The sequence below is a fragment of the Malania oleifera genome, chromosome 7 (assembly GCF_029873635.1).
Source record: "Malania oleifera isolate guangnan ecotype guangnan chromosome 7, ASM2987363v1, whole genome shotgun sequence".
NCBI classification, from domain to species: domain Eukaryota; kingdom Viridiplantae; phylum Streptophyta; class Magnoliopsida; order Santalales; family Ximeniaceae; genus Malania; species Malania oleifera.
In genome coordinates, this window is record NC_080423.1 from 57,607,315 (window position 1) to 57,628,431 (window position 21,117).

At 34.7% G+C, this 21,117-nt stretch overlaps 1 non-coding gene across 1 annotated transcript; it reads right to left on the minus strand.

Annotated features, from left to right (window-relative positions):
• Nucleotides 1–20,875: 20,875 nt before the first annotated feature.
• Nucleotides 20,876–20,982, minus strand: LOC131161079 (small nucleolar RNA R71). Its single transcript, XR_009138240.1, has one exon. It is a non-coding gene; the product is annotated as a small nucleolar RNA R71 (small nucleolar RNA).
• Between the last annotated feature and the right edge of the window lie 135 nt (nt 20,983–21,117).

The following is a 21,117-nucleotide window of genomic DNA, read 5'->3' on the forward strand; positions in this document are numbered from 1 at the left end:
TTTTGTCCTCGAAATTTACTATTCATATAACTCATCATCCCTTAAAAGAAAAAAGGTTTCCTTATTTTATTACTTACCCTCACTTATGGCGAAGGAATACCGTGGTTACATTCCAAGTCTTGGGAGATTACATATACAAAATAAATTTCCCCCAAAATTGAAATACTACTTACTAACTAAACTATTACATGTACCTGTAAAAGAAATACTACCTAACTACTTACATTTGCCCAGTTAAATTTCCTAGAATAATTGCGGATACTTCTGTCTTATCTGTTTCTCGAATTCCCAAGAAGCCTCTTCTACTGCATGATTTTCTCCATAAGACTTTCTGTTAGCTTTACCATGATCCCAAGAGGGGGAGTGAATTGGTATTTTTAAAATTTGATCCCTAGGTTAATCTCCTAACACCAGACATTCACAACCCTATCGTAAATCTAGTGCAAGTAAAGTAAATGTATACCAGAAAGTAAATAAAGCAGTTTAATCAATCACACAAGCACCAGAAAGTAGGAAAGGAAAGGTGACATGCAGAAATGTTATCGAGGTTCGGCCAATTGCCTACGTCCCCACCTTGGCTAACAAGCACAAGGATTACCACTATCACTTGCTCACTTAAACGAGTGGAGCGGCACCTATACAAACCAGCTCAACTAGCACAAGGCTGAGCTCAACTTTTACACCAATCCTTACCAGGCTAGATTACAGCCTCCTCAGGCCACGCTTGGAATCACTCAGATTTACAATCAAATGGTACAGATAAAAGTACTTTCAAGTAAAGCAGATATATACCCAAATGCGTTTAATCACATACACCACAAATGATTTAATATGTAAGCTCAGTGTGCTCTAAATAGTTCAACTCTCAAAGGTATTTTCTATCAGTGTAATGCGTACGTGAGAGTGTCAAAAAGCAATCTTTGTATTTCAAGATGTTCTCATTCAAGGTGCTCAAGCAAAGATATCACACAAGTTTGAAATATTCCTAAGAGCAGAATATGTCAATCACGCAAATAGTGTATATGCTTGGTTTGCAAAAGATATGCAATCTTTGTATTCAGCAAATAATATGTGAGTGAATAAACATTGCACAAATATTAATATCACCAACACAAATATCTTTCACAAATATAACAATGTAAATCCCATAAGATATTTGAGTAAGTTTTGAAAAATGTTTTGCAACCCAAAACAAATACAAACTTCCTAAGTTATTGCAACGAAAATGTAACACTCATAAGTTCAATACAAGTTTTCTTAGGATAGGCTTATGAGCAAAGCCCCTCGGAACACTTAGGTTTTTCTTTCGTAAAAAATCGATTCAATCTCACAACAATGAGAGAGCAAACCTCTTTTCACAAACGCTCAACACACTTACAAAGGATATGGAAACTTGAAGAAGGTAAGTTTGAGTGGTTTGAGTGAGAATATAAGCAGTAGGAATAGAAAAGAGTATTTTTGCTTGAGAAAAAAATTTTGATTTTTATTTGCTAATCAAGTTTCTAATTTTTTCCAAATGAAGGGGTATTTATAGACACCCCAAGAAATATAACCGTTGGGGACATAGCCGGGATTATTAGAAAAGTTTAATGATGTATTTGCCATTTTAACCCTATTTTAAAATTATTAACCACAGTAAAAAATCAGGGCAACCCGAGAGGCCCGGTCCACTAGAACACTTTTGGTCCACGGAAGTTCATATGGCCTGGTCGACCGGGCCATTTTTTAACTTCTTGGTCGGTCAAGTAGGAGAAGGTGATTTTTTCAATCACGCGGTTCAGTCGACCAAAAGAAAATGAACTGAGCCTCTTGGTCAACCAGATCATTGGGCCAACTCCCGAGGACCCTCGGTCGACCAAGTTGGTGTAATATAAAATTTACTCGATCGATCGGGTGGTCAAAATGTTGACTCCCAGGTGGTTCAGTCGACCGGGGTCAAATGAACTATAGTGGCTCGGTCAACCGTACTGTGGTCAACCTGTTGACTTAGACCAAATTCGGTCGACCAAGGTAGAACGAACTGCATTGGCCGGTCGATTCAATCTCATAACAATGAGAGAGCAAAGCTCTTTTTACAAACACTCAACACACTTACAGAGGATATGAAACTTGAAGAAGGTAAGTTTGAGTGGTTTGAGTGAGAATATGAGCAGTAGGAATAGAAAATAGTATTTTTTCTTGAGAGAAAATTTTTTATTTTTATTTGCTAATCAAGTTTCTAATTTTTTCCAATTGAAGGGGTATTTATAGACACCCCATGAAATATAACCGTTGGGGACATAGCCAGGATTATTAGAAAAGTTTAATGATGTATTAGCCATTTTAACCCTGTTTCAAAATTATTAACCACAATAAAAAATCAAGGGCAACCTGAGAGGCCAGGTCCACCATAATACTTTCGGTCGACCGAAGTTCATATGACCCGGTCGACCGGGCCATTTTTTAACTGCTCGGTCGGTCGACTAGGAGAAGGTGATTTTTTCAATTCGCACGGTTTGGTCAACCAGAAGAAAATGAACTGAGCCACTCGGTCGACCAGACCGTTGGGCCAACTCCTGAGGACCCTCGGTCGACCAGGTTGGTGTAATACAAAATTTACTCGGTCGATCGGGTAGTCAAAATGTTGACTCCCAGGTGGGTCGGTCGACCGGGGTCAAATGAACTGCAGTGGCTCGTTCGACAGTACTGTGGTCAACCGGTTGACCCAGATCGGATTCGGTCGATTGAGGTAGAATGAACTGCATTGGCCAGTCGAATTCAATCTCACAACAATGAGAGAGCAAACCTCTTTTCACAAACACTCAACACACTTACAGAGGATGTGGAAACTTGAAGAAGGTAAGTTTGAGTGGTGTGAGTGAGAATATGAGCAGTTGGAATAGAAAAGAGTATTTTTGCTTAAGAAAAAAATTTTGATTTTTATTTGCTAATCAAGTTTCTAATTTTTTTCCAAATGAAGGGGTATTTATAGACACCCCATGAAATATAACCGTTGGAGACATAGCCGGGATTATTAGAAAAGTTTAATGATGTATTAGCCATTTTAACCTTGTTTAACATAAATAGATTGATAGCATTTTTCTGAATTCTGTAGTAACATAAATAATTATGGCCTTACGCCGAATACAATCATAACTACGGCCTTACGCCAAAAGCATGCATAACTACGGCCTTGTGATGGCTATCAATCACGGTCTTGCGTCAAGCATATCATACATACTGATCTGAATAAATGGACTGTTTATCGTATATTTTGTAATCATAGTTTACTATATTATCATGTTATTCTTGAAAATAACTAAATCTTGCTTTTTTCTATAAAATTGACTTAACATAATACAAAATGCGTAAAATAATATTCATGCCACACATATTGAATAAAATCATACTAAATATATATATATATATTCTTGTATAACAACAGTATTTTCCCAAATATACATTTTCACAAAATATGCTTATGTATAATACATGCCTTTTGAAAATTAATATGCTTTTAAATAATAATAATTTTCGTGAAAAATTATTGCTTTAGTTTACTCCCTAACCTGACCACTGAAAACCCCCTAATATGACTAGTCCTGCACCCGTAGGGCTCCCAACTCAACATCCTGAAAACAACGTCTCCCTAATCAAAACTTCAGTATTTCTTCGAGTACTACATTTTCTATAACTGTAGGAAATCCAAATACTAAATAAAAAACCTTACCTTACATTTGGGATGTAGTCCAAGTTAGCTCCACCAACGATCCACTCCAACAGACTTGAAAAGAAACTTCCCAGGAGTGTCGTGGTGGCCTCGGATCATCAACTCGACAAGAGACTGGCCCAAAATCTTAGAAAGAAGGGAGAGGGGATGAATAAGAGAGAGATAGAGAGAGAGGGTTCTTCGCATGATTTCTGAGAGAAAAATTAAGTTCAGGCTATTTATACCCTACACTCGTTAATGAGCGACGTCACTTCGTCGACAAGGCCACAAAGGGAGTTTGTCGACGAACACTTATTCCTCGTCGATGAAATTTAAAGCTAAAAATAGCCTCTCGGTATCTTCTCATCGAAGAGACACGTGTCCCAGTCGATGATCTCATCAATTTTGTTCGTCGACAAACGTGTTGTGTTCATCAACAAGTGCCCTATTGAATTCCAAATTTAATTTCCTTTTCTCTCCTCCTCCTATTATTTAGTCACAATAATTATTTGGATCTCTACATATACTCTTTCATAAAGATTTAAAAGTGAATAATGATTCCTAGCTGACATTGTAATTGAAATTAAAACCATCTTTGTGTGGTTGCTAAACATACAATAAGTTGGGAAAAGAATTTATAAAAAGAGTTCAAAGAAATTTTTAAAATGCAATTCAACCCCCCTCTTGGGACTACAACTTACTTTTCAATTGGTATCAAAGTGGTGTTGTAGCAAATCTTAACCTAGAAGCTACACAAAGATCTTTATGGCACACCTAGGCATAACTCCTTTTGCTGAGAGTCAATCCTCAACTAGGCCTCCTATCTTTTGTGGTCTTTACTATACTTTTTGGAAACAAAGAATGAGAATCTACCCACAAACTATGGATTGGAAAGCAAGGAGGGTTGTCACACATGGTGATCTTATCCCCACCAAACTTGTGGATGGAAAAGAAGTTCCCAAAGAAGAAAAAGAAATGACCGAAAATGATCATAAGATGTTGCAAGTAAACTCAACTGCTATAAATGCATTATATTGTGCCCTTGATATCAATGAATTCAATAAGGTCATGGCATGCAAAATAGCCAAAGAAATGTCGGATAAATTAGAAGTAACCTATGAAGGATCGATTGATGTGAGAGACAATAGAATTGACATACTCACTAGTGAATATGAAGCCTTTAGGATGAACCCAAATGAAACCATTACTAATATGTACACTAGATTCACTCACATAATAAACTCCCTTAATGCCTTAGGGAAAAACTACTCTACATATAGGATGATCCAAAAAATCCTTAGAGATCTTCCACCCATTTTAGGAACCTAAAGCCACAACAATTACGAAAGGAAGAAATCTAAAAAATACCTCCTTAGATGAATCAATTGGATCACTTCTCACCTATGAAATGGCAGTGAATGAAAGGAATGCTGAAAGTAAAAATAAGAAATCTATAACCCTTAAGGCTGCAAAAGAAAGCTCTAGTGAAGAAGAGGAAGATGAAAACGAATTAGATGATGATAAGATAGTACTACACACTAGAAGACTTGGAAAGTTTTTTAAAAGAAATGAGAAATTTGCTAGAAAGTTTAGAGGTTCAAAATTTGAAAAAGGAGAAACAAGTAAAAAGGAAAATAAGAATGAACCCCCTACTTGTTACAATTGTAAAAAGGCTGGACATATTAAACCTGATTGTCCACAGCTGAAGAAAGACAAGAAGAAGAAAAAGAAGGTAATGAAAGCTACATCGGATGATACAAGCTCAAGTGAATTGGAGAACGAATCAAGTGAACAAGAGATGGCAAACATATGCTTCATGGCTCATAATGCTAAGGTAAACTCCTACTATAGTTCATCTGAAGAATCCAGTGATGAGTCATATGGTGAATCATGTGATAGTGTGCCTTCATATAAAGAAATCCAAGCTGAATTATTTGCCATACACAATAGGTTCATAAAATTAACTAAAAGAAAATTTGCCTTGAAAAAAAAAATGAAAAGCTAAAGAATTAACTAGAAACTTCAATATCCACTGAAAAAGGAAAAGACTCACATATTGATGATCTTATGAAGAAAATAAATAAGATGTCTCAGGATTTAGTTAAATTACAAGTGAATGGTGAAAGCAAGAAGGACCTAGAAATAAAAGACCTTAAAAGTAAAATTAAGGATAAGGATAGAATCATCTACAATTTTACAAAAGGAAAAGAGAACTTTGAAAAGTTGATTGAAACTCAAAGAATGTCATTAAACAAAGCAGGAATAAGATACAATGGAATTGAGAACAAAAAAAAAAAAAAAAGGAATCTATATATAGGATGCTTTGGAAAAGAATCAAAACATTATGCAAGCACATCTTCCACTAATATCTATGAACACACTACATGCTTCTTGTGTAAGAAAAAGGGACATAAAATTTGAATGGCCATTTAAAAGAAAAAATGTCAAAGTCAAGAAAGTATGGAAAGTCAAAGAAGGTAAATCTAAAATAAAAAGATCTAAGAAGGTTTGGGTACCTAAGAGTGATACATTAAACCCTTCTTGGAGGTTTGCTTTAGGACAACACCATCAAAAGACAAATAGTACTTGAACAATGGGTGTTCTAGGCACATGATTGGGGACAAATCCAAGTTCACGACATTAAGGCTAAAAGATGATGGATACCTCACATTCGAAGACAAGGCCAAAGGAAAAATTATTGGGATTGGTAAAATAGTTAAATAACCTTTCCTCACCATTGATGATGTGTTATTGGTAGATGGATTAAAGCATAACCTATTGAGCATAAGCCAATTGAGTGACAAAGGCTTGGATATAATTTTTAAGCAAGACAAATGTATTGTTGAGAATAGAGAAAAACATAATATTTAATTCTTTGCTAAAAGAATTGATAATGTGTATTGCATAAATTTTGAAAAGTTAAAATCTCAAAATATCACATGCTTTGCAACAATGAATGAGGCAAGTTGGTCATGGCATAGAAGACTAGGACATGCTAGTATGGACTTAAAATCAAAACTAGTCAAGAAGAACTTAGTTAAAGAACTATCTCGCACAAAGTTTGTTAAAGATAAAATTTGTGATGCTTGTCAATTAGGAAAACAAACTAAGTCCAGCTTTAAGAAGAAGAAACAATTCTCCTCCACTAGAAAGCCCTTAGATCTTATTCACTTAGACTTATTTGGTCCCACTAGGACACAAAGTATAAGAGGAAAGTAATATTCTTTGTCATCGTTGATGACTACTCTAGGTTTACCTAGGTATTTTTCTTAGCCTCAAAAGATAAAGCATGTAATATATTGATAAACTTGTGTAAAATACTTCAAAATGAAAAAGGCTATGGTGTTTTAAATATTAGAAGTGATCAAGGAAGAGAATTCAATAATAAAGATGTTGAAAAATTTTGCAATGAACATGGAATTAGACATAACTTTTCAGCACCTAGAACTCCACAACAAAATGGAGTTGTTGAAAGAAAGAATAGATCCCTTCAAGAAATGGCTAGGACTGTGTTAAATAAACACAAGCTACCTAAGTACTTTTGGGGCGAAGTGGTTAATATCGCGTGCTATGTAATAAATAGAGTTTCAATTAGATCAAGTTCCCTGTGAATTATGGAAAGGAAGAAGGCCTAACATAGCTTACTTTCATGTATTTGGATGTAAGCGTTTTGTACTTAATGATAAAGATGACTTAGGGAAATTTGATTCTAAATCAGATAAAGGTATCTTTCTAGGCTCTTTGATTAAATAGTAAAGTGTTTAGAATTTATAATAAGAGAACTCTCACAATCATTAAATCAACCCATGTAACCTTTGATGAATCTAATCATTTTACAAAAGCAATTGAGATTGAAGAAAAAGATTATGCTTCACAAAAACTAGAAGATTTAGATATCATAGAAGTTAAAGAAGATAAAAATGAAGAAACTTTAAATGATAAGAATGGAAATTTGTAAGAAATCATCCTAAAGATCAAATCATAGGAGAACACTCTCAAGGAGTATCTACTAGATCATCATTGGAAAAACTTATGTAACCACTATGCATTTTTATCCCAAGAAGAACCTAAAAATGTAGAAGAAGCCTTGAGTGATGATTCTTGGATAGCAGCTATGCAAGAAGAGTAAAATCAGTATGAAAGAAATAGAGTATGGAAATTAGTTCCTAGACCCAATGACCACTCAATAATTGGAACAAGATGGGTATTTTGGAATAAAAAAGATGAAAATGGCGTAGTGTCAAGATCAAGCGCTACCAGTTCTTTTAAAACCAATTGGTGGTAGAAAGGGAGCAACTTTTTCCTTTGAATGGTAACGCAGAGCCCCGCACTAAGTGTCGGGTGGACATGAGGGGCTGCACCAATTCCAAGCAGGGGTGCCAACAGGCTGGCATGCCAAGAACTGTCGAGCTAAGGCCCACTACTACAATCCCTCACAATAGGATTGACTGCTGACTTCCCATAAAGCCAACAATCACCCCCCAGCAGCTACCCTAGGAGCGCTCAAACCCATGACCTCACTCTGATACCGCTTGTGCTTTATAGGGAGTCAGCAGTCAACCGTGTTGCGAGGGGCCCTAGCTCGACAATGCTTGGCGTGCCAGCCCGTCAACACCCCTATTTGGAATTGGTCCAGCCCCTCATGTCCACCCGATACTTAGTGCGGGGCTCTGCGCTACCCTTTAAAGGAAAATGTTGTGCCCCTTCTAACACCAATTGGTTTTAGAAGAACCGGTAGCACTTGATCTTGACAAGTGGTATCAGAGCCCGGTTATAGCAAAACCTAACAAGTAGCTATACAAATATCAAAATGGCACAAATAGGAGTAGCTCCCTTCAGTGAGGGTCAATCCTCAACTAGGCCACCCATCTTTTGTGGATTAAATTACACCTTTTGGAAGCAATGAATGAGAATCTACCTTCAAATAATGGACTGGAAGGCATGAAATGTTGTCACAAATGGAAATTTAATCCCCACTAAGCTTGTTGATGGAAAAGAAGTACCTAAAGAAGATAAAGAACTAAATGACTTAGATTACAAAATGTTGCAAATTAACTCAAGTGCAATAAATGCCTTATATTGTGCACTTGATGCAAATGAATTTAATAGACTAATGGCGTGTAAAACAGCCAAAGAGATTTGGGATAAATTGGAAGTAACCTATAAAGACACGGTAGATGTTAGGGAAAGTAGAATCGACATGTTAACCAGTGAATATGAAGCTTTTAGGATGAACTTCGAAGAAAGTATAACAAGCATGTACACTAGGTTCACCCATTCCATAAACTCCCTAAGTGCCTTAGGAAAAAAATTATTCCACCCATGAGATGATCTATAAAATTCTAAGAGCCCTTCCACCTATTTGGGAACCTAAAGCCACAGCCATTACAGAAGGAAGAGATCTTAAAATAACTTCCTTAGATGAACTCATACGATGTCTTCTAACCTATGAAATGAAGTTAAAAGAAAAAAGCATTGAAAACAAAAATAAGAAGTCCATAACTCTAAAAGCTTTGAAAGAATATTTAAGTGAGGAAGATAATGAATCTTGTGAATTAGAAGATGAGGACCTAGCTCTCATAACTAAAAGACTTGGAAAATTCTTAAGAAGAAACAAAAAATTCGCTAGAAAATTTAATGGATCAAAAGCTGAAAAAGGAGAAAGCAATAAAAAAAAGATACAAAAACAAAAATGATCCTCCCACTTGCTATCATTGTAAAAAGGTCGGGCACATCAAACCGGAATTCCCACAACTCAAGAAGGAAAAGAAGAAAAAGAAGCCTGCAATGAAGACAACTTGGGATGACACTAGTTTGAGTGAATCGGAAAGTGAGCCAAGTGATCGAGAAGTAGCAAACATGTGCTTCATGGCACATAACGAAGAGGTAAACTCTTATTATTCTCCCTCTGAAGATTTTTGTAATGAGTCTTGTAGTAATTTGTGTGAAAGTATGCCTTCTTACAAAGAACTTCAAGCTGAATTACTCTTTCTACATAACAAGTTTATTAAAATATCAAAGAGGAACACAAGCTTGAAACAACAAAACGAAGCACTTAGAAATCAACTTGAATCTTCAAAACTTGTTGAAGAAGAAAAATACTTAAAGATTGAAGAACTTGATAAGAAAGTAGATAACTTATCTCAAGAATTAGCTAAGTCTCAAATAAATGAAGATTGTAAGAAAGTGCAAGAAATAAATGATCTTAAAAATCAAATTCAAGAGAAAGAAAAGATCATCTACAACTTTACCAAAGGTAAGGATAACTTCGAAAAAATGGTAGGACAACAAAGAAGGAATTGGTTATAATGGAGCACCAAACATAAGAAAGAAAAACTTGTTTGTGGGATATTTTGTAAATCAATCTAGACATTATGCAAGCACTTCATCAAAAAATATTCATGAGCACACCACTTGCTATATGTGTAAAGATAAAGGACACATAATGTTTAATTGTCCACTTAGGAAAAAGTATATTAGAGTAAAAGATGAGTGGACGATAAATGTCAAAACTAGACAAGATTTAAAAGAAAGCTAAGAAGGTTTGGGTTCCAAAAGTAATAACTTAAATCCTTTCTTGTAGGTTTTCTTTTGGACCACTCCGTCTAAGGATAAATGGTACTTGGACAACGGATGCTCAAGGCATATGATGGGAGATAAATCTAAGTTCACCTCTCTTACATAAAAGGATGGAGGATTGGTTACCTTTGGTGACAATGCAAAAGGCAAGATCATCGAAATAGGTAAAATCGGTAAAGACTCTTCACTTACTATAGATGATGTCTTGTTGGTAGATGGTCTAAAGCATAATTTACTAAGCATTAGTAAACTTAGCGACAAAGGATTTGAAATAATATTTAAGAAAGATAAATGTGTAATTCAATATTCTAAGGATCAAAAGACACTATTCACTGCACGTAGAATGAACAATGTATATTGCACAAACCTTGATAGCTTAATCTCTCAAGACATAACTTGCTTAGCAGCCATGAGTGAGAATAGTTGGCTTTGGCATAGGAGGTTAGAACATGCAAGCATGGATCTTATATCCAAGCTCCCTAAAAAGAATTTAGTTAAAGGCTTGCCTAACACCAAATTTGTTAAAGATAAAGTGTGTGATGCTTGTCAATTAGGAAAACAAATCAAGAACAGCTTCAAAAAGAAGAATCATATATCAACTAGTAAACCCCTAGAAATCATACACTTAGACTTGTTTGGTCCTACTAGAACCCAAAGTTTAGGAGAAAAACAATACGCCTTCGTAATTGTTGATGATTACTCAAGATACACATGGGTGTTGTTCCTAACTAACAAAGAAGAAGCGTGCAACTCATTAATCACTTTATGTAAGAAGATTCAAAATGAGAAAGGGTATAATGTCTCAAATATTAGAAGTGACCAAGGAAGAGAATTTAAGAATCAAAGCGTTGAAAAATTTTGTAATGAAGATGGTATAAATCACAATTTTTCAGCACCTAGAACCCCATAACAAAATGGAGCTGTGGAAAGGAAAAATAGAACCCTCCAAGAAATGGCAAGGACTATGCTTACGGAAAATGACCTACCCAAATATTTTTGGGCTGAAGCTGTAAATACAGCTAGCTATATAATTAATAGAGTTTCCATTAGATCAAACCTAAACAAGACACCCTATGAATTGTGGAAAGGAAGAAGGCCAAAAATCATTTTCATGTCTTTGGATGTAAGTGTTTCATTCTAAATAATAAAGACAACTTAGGAAAATTTGATGCTAAATAGGATGAAGGCATTTTCCTAGGATACTCCACAAATAGTAAAGCCTATAGAGTCTACAACAAAAGAACACTCACCATAGTTGAATCAATTCACGTAGACTTTGATGAATCTAACCCTTATTCAAGAGAAGTCCAAAATGAAGAAAAAGATGATATATTCAAAAAGGAGGATAAGAGAGAAATGAAGGAAGAAAAGGAAATAAACGAAGAAAAATCAAAAGATGAACTCATAGAAAATATGGAATTACCAAGAGAATGGAAGTATAAGAAAGATCACCCTCAAGAACAAATTATAGGTGAACCATCTAGAGGTGTGACAACTAGATCTTCACTAAAGAACCTTTGCAATCATTATGCATTCCTATCCCAAAATGAACTTAAATATGTTGAAGAAGCCTTTAAGAATGAATCTTGGATAGTTGTAATGCAAGAAGAATTAAACCAATTTGAAATAAGCCAAGTATGGAAATTAGTACCCAAACCGGAAAATCATTCGATCATAGGAACTAAATGGGTATTTAGAAATAAAAAAGGTTGAAAATGGTATAATCACTAGAAACAAAGCTAGACTTTTAGCAAATGGGTATAATCAAGAAGAAGGAATAGATTATGATGAAACCTTTGCCCCCATAGCTAGAATGGAAGCTATATAAATTTTGTTAGCCTATGTTTCCTACAAATAATTTAAGTTATACCAAATGGATGTCAAAAGTGCATTCTTGAATGGGTATATTAATGAAAAGGTATATATTGAACAACCCCTTAGTTTTGAGGATATTGAAAATCCTAACCATGTATTTAGACTAACTAAGACTTTATATGGACTAAAACAGGGCCCTAGGGTTTGGTATGAAAGACTTAGTGGATTTCTAATTGAGAATGAATTTTCAAGAGGAAAAATTGATAGTACTTTGTTCATTAAAAATAAGGAAGATGACATACTTTTAGTTTAAATCTACATAGATGATATAATATTTGGTGCTACAAATGAATATCTATGTAAAGAGTTTGCAAAATGTATGCAAGAAGAATTTGAAATGAGCATGATGGGAGAGTTAAACTATTTCCCTAGACTGCAAATTAAACAAGCAAAGAATGAGACTTTTATAAGTCAATCCAAATAAAAAGATATGATACAAAAATTTGGTATGGAAAATAGTAAACTTATAGGCACACCTATGAGTACCACCATCAACCTAGACAAAGATTAAAAGGGGAAATCCATAGACACAAAGCACTATAGAGGCATGATTAGAAGTTTACTATATCTTACAGCCAGTAGACCTGATATAATGTTTTGTGTGTGTATGTCTGCACTTTTTCAATTAGCACCTAAGGAATCACACCAACTAGCTATTAAAAGAATCCTAAGATACTTAATAGGCACAATGGACTTAAGACTATGATAACCTAAAGACATCGGTTTTGAAATGATCAGCTATTCAGATGCGGACTATGCCAGTTGTAAAATAGATAGAAAAAACACAAGTGGCACATGCCACTTCTTAGGAAGATCTATAGTTTCTTGGTTTTCTAAGAAACAAAATTCCATGACTTTGTCAACTGCTGAGGTTGAATATGTGGCAGCTAGTAGTTGTTGTGCACAAACTCTTTACATGAAACAACAATTAAGAAATTTCAATTTAAAATAGACAACTGTACCAATTAAATGTGAGAATATGAGTCCGATTAACGTATCTAAAAATCCTATTTTGCACTCAAGAACAAAACACATTGACATAAGACACCACTTCCTAAGAGATCATGTTAAAAAAGAAGACATCATTCTAGAATTCATCAATACAAATAACCAGTGGGCTGATATCTTTACTAAACCACTCTCAGAAGATAGATTTACAACCATTAAAAGAGAGCTTGGTCTACTACATAGAAGAGAAACAAACTAAAAGGACAAGGCTTGATCTAAGTTTGTTTTGGGCATGTACTTTGATGTGTTGTATAATACAACACTTAGCTTGGATTGCTTTCCTTGCCTGCTTAAAAAAAAAAAATAGGCTCATGATACATATGGATGTTTGAAAATTTGGCATTTTGAAATTGATAGTTTGAAAATCTAAGGTATTAAGCATGAAACATGTTTTTTTTTTTTTAGAAAAAAGATCTCGACCATGTATGCTTATGATCACATGAATAATTGAAAAATTAGCATCTATGAGAAGTGCATGATAAAACTTCAACATGAATATCTAAGATGTATATTGGTATCCATGAATATATCACTTGATTTTTAAACAATACAACATAATTATGAGCATTGGTAATATTGTCATGATCTTGGTATTTGAATGATGTATTATGCACGACAAATGTTTTTTTTTCACAAGTATGAATGTTGAGCACCATATGCATGATTGAAAATTCCAAGATGTCATAACACATATGAAATAAGAATGGCCAATATGAAATATGATATTGAATTTTGGCATGATTGAGAAGTGTGTGATCATTTGTTCATTTAAATGTTTACCCTTTTTGATTGATGTCAAAAGGGAAAGTAGTATTTGGACCAAAAATTTTGGCTTGATTGAGAGCGTGATATTGAATGTTGAGCATGATAGTATTTAAGCATGTTGAGCATGATAGCATGATAGTGAAAAATCATATTTGAGCATGTTGAGCATGATAAGAATGAAAAATTGAGCAATGAGCATGATTGGTCTTGAATCTACAACTTGTTAAAATAATGCTTATTGTAAGGGGGAATAGAATAATGCTAGTTGTAAGGGGGAGATTTTTTTTATGCTTATTCATATTTTTTTCTCCTCATTTGTCATCATAAAAAAGGAGGAGATTGTTGGCCTAACTGGGCTTTTCAATCTTGTTTTGATGATAACAAAATGAAGGACGCTTTAACATGTTGTGTTGAGTGATTTGATTTAGGTAGAAGGGTACTCACGGTTGATAAGCTGAAGTTCAATGTCAATCTAGTCGAAGCTCCTCAAAATATTGAGGTCAATGAAGAACAAATGAAGAGGTTAAAGGCCAGACAATTCTTAAAGTTAAAAGTAAATCTCTAGAGGCTGAAGGAGGCTGAAGAACTTAGTGTTTTAGGAAAACCATGATTAGAAGGATTGTTGTAAGTTCTTCAAAGCCACATACTATCTACATGTGAAACTCTTATAATCAAAACAAACTAAGAAACACTTTTTTGAAAGACCTTAAAATAGGTCTTTGATTAAAAGGTCTCAAAGGAAGAAAGTTTTCAAAGTAAAAAAGGAAAATACTGAGAGGCAGGCGACTGCCAACCTTCTGGGTTTTTAAAATTGTTCTTTGGAAAAATTTTGAATTTCAAAATTAATTCAATAATTTAATTAAATGAGGAAATTGTTCCCTGGAAAAATTTTGAATTTAAAAATTAACTCAATAATTTAACGCTACCTAATTAAATGAGAAAATTGTTCTTCAGAAAAAGTTTTAATTTCAAAATTAATTCAATAATTTAATGCTACTTAATTAAGTGAGAAAATTATTTTTTGAAAAATTTTGAATTTCAAAATTAATTCAATAATTTAATGCTACCTAATTAAATGAGGAAATTGTTCTTTGGAAAAATCTATAAATACCTCCTTTGGGCAATGAAAAAGAAAAAATAGACAAGCAAGATAAGCCTAAGAGATCAAACAGTCAATACGCTAAAATTCTTCCTGCGCAGAAATTCTCCTTCAGTTCCTTTGCTCACATCATTTTGCTGGAGAAAAACTCTACGATTTTTGGTGGAATGAAAAATCAAAAGCTTGGTTCTGAGTTGCACTCAATTCTTTTTAAAGAACCATCGGTGACTTATAAAACTTTAGAGTTTCTCATGTTGTATTTAGCTTTGGTGTTTTGAAATACAATTTAGAACTCAATTTGTACAACCTGCTTTGAATTTTGAGAGTATTTTTTGTACGTAGATCTACTTCTATCTTCTTGTACTTTGAACGATTCAAAGGTTTGTTGGATCGTTGGACCAAGCACAAGTCGGTGCTTGGAGAAGTTTCTCTTCCTGAAAAAGAGGGTAAATTGTGTAACATTTTTGTTCTACCCGAAAGTAACAAGATATAGTAAATTCCTTGGGTGGTTGACCTAAGGCGAGGACGTAGGCTGGGTATAAGCTGAACCTCGTAAAAGTGGTGGTGTCACTCTCTTATCCTTACTCTCTTTTAATTTTAGCAACGATATACCTTGCGTGGATGTTTAATACTTTTAATTAAAAGCAAACACATATTAGAAATTAAGTAAACCAAAAACTAATTTGTTCTTGGGCTTGTGGAAATCGAAAGGGAGTATGTTGGTTAATCGATCTTTTATGGAAACCAAAAGGAAGTACGTTGATTGGTTAACATCCAAAAACTTATTAGGTGAAGGTTTAATTAAGTTCTGATATTGAAAAACTGTTTGAATGTCATTGTAATATTTAAATTCAAAAGATAACAACATGAGTTGTATATTCATATACAGGGACTCTAAAGATTCAAATTGATTTTGTTGGGTGGTTGTTGTGTTTGAATAGTAAGTTAATTAATTGTATTAGTTGATTGTGGATTAATTAGAAAATAGGAATTTGTTTGGATTGCCTCATTAACAAAAATACAAGTAATCCTTAAGAGATTGTGAAAAAGGACAAGAGTTCTAAAAAAGAAATCAAAAAAATTTTAAATAACCCAATTCACACCCCCCCCCCCCTCTTGGGATTGCACCTTAGGTTTCAGAAATGATCCAGAAAATCCTTAGAGGACTTCCTCCAATATGGGAACCAAAAGCAACATCTATAATGGAAGGAAGAAATTTAAAAAATTCATCCCTAGATGAACTCATAGGATCCCTTCTCACCTATGAGATGACCACGAATGAAAGAGTTGTGATTATGCCCTTAAATTGTGTAATTAGGTGCCTTAATTCATGCATTACGAATTATATTTTCATTTAAATGCCTAATTACACTCAATATTCAAACATTGTATTCTATTTATAATATTTTGGTTTTATTGAGTAATTTATGAAATTTTGGTATTTTTTATCGTAGGGCAACTATTGGAAGTTAAAAACCAACGGTACTTTGTAATCTGTGCGTAACTCTCTCATCCAACCTTCGATTTAAATGATTCAAGATACCGTAGAAATTTAAGAAAACGCTCTACAATTTTCATGTTTTGCATTTTGCAAAATATTGGTTGCATCAAGGCTGAAATCAGACATGAAGTTACCATACGTTGTTTTATGGACTATTTCAACAATTCTTCGTAATCTCAGCATAACTTTATCATATGAGCTCCAATTGAGATGACTCAAAATACCTAAAAGCTAAGAAAGATCTCTACAAATTTTGTGTTTTGAGCTTTGAGAGTTACAGGTTGTAAGAGGGTTGAAATCGGGCTTGAAGGTAGAGGGCAGACCATGTGCCTTTAAAAAAAGAAAAGAAAAAAAAATAAAAAAAGTGAGATGTGACCTAGCCATGCAGTCAGGTCATCTTAGCATGCGCTGGGTGAGGCAATGGGTACAACACAAAGAAGAGAAAGAAAAGTCAAAAGAAAAGAGGAGGATTTTGGGGGAAAAAAAAGTAAAAAGTAAGAAGATAGTTTTTTAGGTTTTCTTATTGGGGAGCCGTGGAGAAGGTTGGAAGAGGGGGGTAGAAGGTGGTGTGTTGGGAGTATATTTTTTGAAGGAACGGAGGGGTTTCTTTGGGGAGGCCACACACGCACAGGAAATCTTTGAGGGAGCACACAGATTGGAAGAGAAAAAAAAAAGCCATCTTTTTGGGATTTTTCTTGGAGTCTCTGAGGGTTGGTGCTGTGAAGACACGCACTAGGCCAGAAAAGGAGAGTTGAAGGCACACAGAAATTTAAAATCTTTTTAGAATCGGAAGGCGGTGAATAACGGCAGTGGTCAGGGTGTTCGCGACAAGCGACGACAGTGTTACGAGTGTTGATTTTTCCTCTACTCTCCAAATAAAAGAAAACATGGTAAAATCTATATTTTTGGATTTAATTTTCATAATGAACTAATTTTTGTATTCTAGGAAAACGATGTAGTCCAGTTTTAAACTATACTTGCTCGTTGATGCTAATCTGAAATAGTTTTCCTTTATGTTTGTTTAAGTTATTTTGCGCTTAATGCTTTTAATTAATTGGTCATTAATTAAATGATATTAGTCTTGTGATTTGCTATTGAAAGGGGGGATTATAGGATAGATCTTGGATAATTCAGCGTAGGTAAATATAGAGATCGAAAGGCTGGTATGAACCTATGTAGCATTAAAAATCAAGGGTCTTATCGCGTTCTTTCGTTATTAATTTGCATAATCTTATGTTAAATAATAAACAAGAATAGGATCTGATTGGCTATTGAAAGAGGCTTTTGGAAAAATTGGAAATTTTATAACAAACAAAGAATACGAATTCAAATTGGCTAGATGAGTAAACCATAGTAAGAAACTAGGTGAAATTGGTTTCCTATAAGTTTTCACCATCAGTAATTTGATACACGACATCTAGTTTTAAATTCTCTTAAATAGTTTATTTAAAGTAACTTTATTTAAATTTTGCAGTCTAAAATTATTCATCTTTTGTTAGCTTAGGTGTATTCCCTAGAGGGGTGTGAATTGGGAATTTAAAACTTATTCCCTAGGTCAACCAATCTAGCAACAGCATTACCCAAACCTAGGGTCTTTCTATTTAATTATAAATCCAATCAACACATGTACTACATATATTGAATCAAGCATACAACATACATATGCTAAAAAATAAATGTGGGGAAAATAAATTTACGAAAATATAAAGAACGCGCATGATATGTTATCGGAGTTCGGCCAACTGTGCCTACGTTCCCGCCTATAGCTCGCAAGCCTGAGGATTCCACTAATGGTTCACTTAATGGGTGGAGCGGCACCTAATACAACCAGGTCAATTAGCACAGGGCTGACCTCAACCTTTACAAACTCTCATTACGGGGCGGAGAAGGCCCTAGGTCAAATTCACAAGGCTGACCCCAACCTGATCCTTCCGGGCTAGATCAAGCCCCCTCAGGCCACACTTGGAATACAACAATATCACAATCAACTAGTACAGTGATTATGCTTTTATGTAAAGCAGATACGTACCCAATACACGCAATCACATACTCATCAACAATGTAGGTAAATGTAAGCTCAGTGATGTGTATTTTTATGCAAGCTATACTCAATAAGATATGATCACTAATATGCTCAAGAGTGTTCTAATCAAGCTATTTATTTGAAATAGTATACATAAAATCTAAAAAATAATCAGGGTTTCAAAGATGCTACAAATATTCAAAACAACTCAAAATATTTTCTTTAATGTAATATGCTCAAGAGTTGCTTGAAAGAATAATATAGCTTGTAGAAAAAATATTTTTGCACAATAAAATCAAGCTATAGGAATCTTTGCAATGACAATGCAAAGATCCTCAAGCTACTAAGTTTTCCCCAACACAAGATTTATTAAATAAAATCTATGGGAAACCCTTGCTTAACTCCCCGAAATCAATACCAATCAATCAATAAAAACAATGGGAGTATAAGCAATAATACTAAGCAATAACCCAAGCAAGAACTCTCACAAAGCTAAGATTAATCAACGGAATGAAGGTATAAAAGTGTTTGGAAGTATTATAAGCAAAATGGGATTTTGGGTTTGAGAGAATTTTGGCGAATGATTTTTCTTAATCTCTTACTAATCCTCACAAATGAACTCATATTTATAAACAAGGTAAAAAATATAACTGTTTGGGACCTATTGGATATTATTAAAAAAGTTCCAAAATGCTTAACCACAATTAACCCAAATTAACTCAGTTTTACCTCGGTTAAAATATTTTTAAACCAACAAGGTTCGGGTGGCTGAACCGAGGTTCGGTTGCCCAAACAAACACATTCATAAAAGGTCTTTAAATAGGTTCGGCAGCCCGAGTTCCAACTCGGTGGCCCGAATCAAAGTCAAAAAGTTTGCTTCGTAACTTCGGGTGCCCGCTCATATGTTCGATAGCTCGAACTCGTGTCGCCCGAGGCTCATTTTCAACTAAATAGTTAGGTTGCCTGAGTTGGTGGAATGTCACTTTCAAAGGGTTCAGGCGCCCGTGGACAGTATGCATAAATAAGTTCAGTCACCCGAGAGCTCAAGTCAATTGTTGACTTCTCAACAGTTCGGACACCCAAGGAGTTTTGAACTCCTAGGGTTCGGTCGCTCGAGCTCTCAAAAAATTCCTAATAATATTCAATTTAAGAATATTTTTGACACTCTTGTATTTTGTATGATATATGTGTGAGTGTTGGGACCTAGAGTCTCACTAAGGTCTTACTGAGGCCGTTTTGAGATAGTCCCAAAAATCTGGCGTCGGTTGACCGAAGGGTACCCTAAGGTCATTATACGGTCTTGTTGAGCTTACAATTACCTACATGCATGACATGCAGAGATTATTATAGACCGATATACCTAGTTACTATTACAGACCCAAATTGCACAAAATATAAAATACAATAAGTCTTCAGGGTCTTTAGTCTTCAAATCTTCGTGTGTCATCAAATGGTTTGCTAATATAAACCTACACACAAACTAGATAGACATTAAATACTAGAGTATTTTTCATAATAAAAATAGGGGATGACCCATAGGGTCAATATCTTTCTAAATAAAATCAAGGTAAATAAATTTCGGTACTTGGTAAAATCAAGACTCCAATCCCTAAGGATGATACTCTACACATCATTATACTATAAAACTACGATACTGTGCATTTGCAGTTTTGTACCGATCAAGTTTTTGGCGCCGTTGCCAAGGATTGAGTTTTTCTTATTTTTTCCAATATCGATACAAAGTAATCTTTGTTTTAATTTATAATTTTATTTTTATATTTTTATTTATTTATTTTCTTTTTATTATTATTATTATTATTTTTCTATATTACTGGTGTGTTTTTTTTTATGTTGGATGCACAGTGCTAGAACACGTGACATTATTCCTTTCGATCCGAAGATTGAAAGAACGCTTAGAGCACTAAGGAAAAAGAGGGTATTAGCCATAGAGAACAGACAAGATAACGTGCAGCTACGCACCCTGAAGGATTATGTACGACCAATTGTGAATGAAAACTATTCAGGTATCAGATGCTAGCCCATTAATGCCAACAATTTTGAGCTCAAACCCGCATTAATCAGTATAGTGCAGTAGGCCCAATTCAGTGGATCACCCCTTGATGATCCCAATATCCATCTAGCGATGTTTCTGGAGATTTGTGACACTGTGAAGATCAATGGTGTTATTGAAGACACCATTAGACTAAGATTGTTCCTCTTTTTCTTTGAGGGACAAAGCAAGAGGTTGGCTACAGTCTCTACAACTTGGAGTATCACTAGTTGGCAGGACATGATGGAAACGTTTCTGGATAAATTCTTTCCACCTGCAAAACAGCTCAACTCAGGAGTGAGATTGGTCAATTCAAGCAACTTGATTATGAATCACTCTATAAAGCTTGGGAAAGGTACAAGGATTTGATTCGACGCTGCCCACAACATGGATTACCGGATTGGTTGCAGATTCAGATGTTCTATAATGGGTTAAATGGGCAAACACGGACTTTAGTAGATGCTGCATCTGGGGGAACTTTGATGTCAAAGACACTTGAGGGTGCTATTGTAACATCCTCAAAATTCTT